At 37.7% G+C, this 4,304-nt stretch overlaps 1 long non-coding RNA gene across 1 annotated transcript; it reads left to right on the top strand.

Moving 5' to 3' along the window:
- Positions 1-1,592: 1,592 nt before the first annotated feature.
- Positions 1,593-3,151, top strand: LOC128290431 (uncharacterized). The gene is made up of 2 exons (XR_008280279.1): positions 1,593-1,628; positions 2,949-3,151. It is a non-coding gene; the product is annotated as an uncharacterized LOC128290431 (long non-coding RNA).
- The last annotated feature ends 1,153 nt before the right edge of the window (positions 3,152-4,304 follow it).

The following is a 4,304-nucleotide window of genomic DNA, read 5'->3' as shown; positions in this document are numbered from 1 at the left end:
TGGAGGATCCCACATCGAAGCTAACATAAGAGTGGATACAAAGTCGGCTTTAAATAGAGGAACCATGAGGAGAGTAAAGGCACCTTTCTTGGTGATCTCTTTCATTGTATGGCGTGCTCGTTTGGGTCAAGGCGTCATTAAGAGTGCTCGGAGTGTGGATTAACTCCAGTCTCCTATTAGGTGTGTATTTATCACTACTCTTGTTGTTGGATGGCTACTTGGACATGAATGGGCGAAAGGGGCCATGTGGGCCCAATGGGCCTCACGGCCCAATTGGGTAAGTTGTTTGATTGTGTAGTAAATATTGGACTAGGCTAGGTGAATCGCATATCGTGGCTAGGTTTGGGCTAAAAGGGCCACACGAGTGTGGGCCCATTTGGGCCGAGAATAGGCTTTAGGCCCATTAGTATTGTTATCCATGTTTAGAATACTTTAGTTTACTAAAATTACCGAAATACCCTTAGTTTGTAAAAATCTTTGAAATACCTCGATTTGTAAAATTCTGAAATACCTTGACTTGTAAAATTACCAAAGTACCCCGATTTCTGTAATTACCGTTTTACCCCGATTTACATAATTACCGTTTTACCTCGATTTACATAATTATCGTTTTACCTCGACTTACGTAATTACCGTTTTACCTCGATTTAAAGAATTACCGTTTTACCCTCGATTTATAAAATTACTATTTTACCCTGGATTTACAGAATTACTGTTTTACCCTCGATTTACAAAATTACTAAAATACCCTCAATTTGTTAAATTACCAAAATACCCCTGATTTACAAAGTTACAAAAATACCCTTGACTTTCTAAAAATTATAGAAATACCATTGGTTTACAAAATTACTGAAATACCTTTGGTTTGTTGATTTACCAAAACACCCTTGTAGGATGAAATGACTAAAATGCCCCTGTAGGGTAAAATGACCGTAATACCCCTGTATGGTAAAATGACGAATATGCCCTTATGTTCCGTAGGACTGATGTGCTTAGGATTTACATATATTGATATTGGATTAGTTAAGTTTGAGTGACAGGTGGTGGTTATCGTAGGCGATTGATTTTGGAAACGTTTCAACTTCAACCCATAACAGGTGTGTACTAACCTCGTAATAGCTTAAGATTAATATTTATTTGAAAAGTCAAGGCTTCATATTTTAGTGATTAGGAATTAATATTTAGATCTATTTTCACGCACGTTTAAGTTGGATTCACAACGGATATGGGGTAGGAAGGTATTTGGAACGTTCTTCAACGAGTAGATATCTTGGTAAGTATTGAACCTTCTTTCCATTTGTATCTTGTGGTTTAAGAAAAGCTGAAAACCCCTCTGTCGACTAAGGCTAAAAGGGTTTTGGTGTTATTTGGTTTGTTGGTGCTAGTGAGGATTAAAGGCTACCGATCGAGGAGTGTGTGAAAAGCTTGGATCATCGGAGTGACTAAATCTAGTCATCAACTTCGGCAAAGGTATGAACCCAAGGGCCATTATGGATGGTGGCCGAATGTGTAAGTGATGATAATAGGTTGTTTTCGATTTGGTTTAATAATAACATGGTCTAATCTATAAGTGGTTGATTATAGGAGAAATCGCATAGGAGATCTCGTCAAGGAATATCGCAAATCAGGTGTGTAACGAACCCTTTTCATAGTTTAAAGCGATGAATGCCGAAAAGCCGAAATGCCGAAATTCTGGCATTTCGAGGACTTGTGAGCAAGCGAACGCTCACTTGTTAGTTAGAATCGATGAGATTATGATCGGGAACATTGGAAACAGTAAGAACATGATTTTTGGCATTCACGGTAAGTTGGGCCTCGAGGGGCTGCAATAGGGCCCAATAGGCTTTCGGGCCCATTTGGGTAAAATTGGTAGAAAAAGGAAATCTGTTAAATTGCCTGTTAAGACTATTAACACTATTATGGATATAGGCTAAATGGGCCTAGATGACAAAATCGGCTAAGTAGGGCCCATTAGGGGTTTTAGGCCCAATAACTCGGTTTCGTTAAAAGTGGGCTAGAAACGCGGTTTACACAAATGAATAGTTAGTAACTGATGATGAACATGGAAAAATCCCTAATTTTTGGTAAAATTACAAGATTACCCTTATAATATGAAAATGACCGTTTTGCCCCTAGGTAAAAATAACTATTATACCCCTAGGGTTTATATATGAACTTAATGCATGGGATTTTGATAAACATGATATGTATGATATGCACATGACATGTATGATATGCACATGATATGTATGATATGCACACGAGATGTTCATAAATACATTGGGTTGGGTTTTTTATATGGATGGAGGAAGTGCAAAAGGGCTTATGCCCCAGTTATTAAAGGGCTTATGCCCCAGTTATTAAAGGGCTTATGCCCCAGTTATCAAAAGGGCTTATGCCCCAGTTATCAAAAGGGCTTATGCCCCAGTTATCAAAAGGGCTTATGCCCCAGTTATTAAAGGGCTTATGCCCCAGAGATCAAAAGGGCTTATGCCCCAGTTACAAAAAGGGTTTTGCCCGATTATTAAAAGAGGCTAGGCCTCGGTTATATGATAAAGATTATCTTTGCCGGTGGAGAGTTATGGCGGGGTGGGTCGAGTTAATCCCACATGGTGTCTTTGGTTGGTACGGTGGAGAGTAGCGGATGGTGGGTTGAGTAGTCTCCCAAATGGGTTTGCATACATTCATTGGTATTTCATGTGATACTGAAATGGGCTTGCATTCTTTTCATTGACATTATATGTGATATTGAAATAGGCCTATGGGCCATACCGTTTACAGTAAAGGCTTCGGCCTAGAAATATGAAATATGAAAAAGGGCTATGGCCCAGTACATGTTTGAGATTGGATTTGGGCTTAGACCCAACAGGCTGTCATTGTTTTGGGCTCTGAAAAGGGCTTGTTGCACACTGAGTTTCCAAACTCACCCCCTTTCCTTAACCTTGCAGGTGAGCCTTGATGTGGGGACTTGGGCCGGAGGGGATTCAGAGTAGCCACGGTGATCGTCTTTTGGCTTTTAAACAAGTGTTGGTTTTCATTAAATTTCCTTTAATTATTATTTATTTTTGGGTTGTAATAAGGCCATTTTCACTTTGCTTTTATTTCTTTTCGGGATTATTTTAATTTTAATAACTTCAAACCTGGTTGATAATTATTCAAATGGGCTAGACTTAGGACGTGTTTTCAAAATGATACTTGTTTTCAAAAGAGTTCAACACCACGATTAATCGATTTATCAAAGTCGTTCACTTAAACAAATTTAAACTCGATATAACAAAGTGTGGCTATGGTTGTGAGCATGTCTAGGATTGGATCCAATCAAAGAGCTTGGTACTTAAGCAGCCTTCATGGCTCACCTCCTCTGTCTCGGATACCTACCTGGTGCCCAGCTTCTATACACTTTGTTAACTCAACAAAATATATGGTTTTAAAACACTAAAACGGAACGTGGGTTTTCAACTCCAATGTGGCACGTCAGATTCGGCCATAACGTCTAGGCTGGGTTTGGGGTGTTACATGTGGGCTAATTCTAGTATAAAAAGAATTTGTCTAGGCTTGGTTAGTGAGAAAATTTGATGAAAATCGATTTACGAGCCTAAGGGTAAAATCGTAATTTTGTGAAAGTCTAGGGGCAAAATGATCATTTGGCCGAAGTATAAATTATGGAATGTATTGGTTAATATGATGATTAAAATAGTGCATTTTTTATTTTAGATCAAGAAAATCGAGATTCAGGCTTAAATCGGGAAAGTACGAGATTATGGACTAAAACAAAAAAATTAGCCGTGCTTGGATTCGAGGTAAGTTCGTATGATAATAATAATGCAATGTTATGTTTGAATTGTAATACTTTACTATTATTGCATAAATTGTATGATTGAATACATTGGAAAAGTTGATGGAATGGTGTACATGATGTGCAAATATGACATGGAAGAATTTTACATGAAATGCAAGAAAATGATGATATATGACAAGTGATATAGGAAATAGTGATATATATATATATATGTTTTAATGTTTCATTTTTATCATATATCATAATCTTACTTGTTACCATGAAAGTATTAATAATGTGTTATAAGAGTAACCTACATTATGAGAAAGTGCGATGACATCGGGTTAGATATGAAATCCCGTTGAACCTCAGGAATAGTATTGGATACAAAAGGTATATCATGAGGAACTACGTGGTTTGAACTCATGAGTTGTTTCTGTTTTCATGAGATAAATGTTATATGTAATGTGGGTCCGGGTACTGACTTCGTGACCAAACCCATGAGTAACTCGTTAAGCGAGCATTT

Source organism: Gossypium arboreum, chromosome 3, assembly GCF_025698485.1.
Source record: "Gossypium arboreum isolate Shixiya-1 chromosome 3, ASM2569848v2, whole genome shotgun sequence".
Lineage (NCBI taxonomy): Eukaryota > Viridiplantae > Streptophyta > Magnoliopsida > Malvales > Malvaceae > Gossypium > Gossypium arboreum.
The sequence above is the reverse complement of the archived record's forward strand: the minus strand, read 5'-3'. Positions and strand labels throughout refer to the sequence as shown.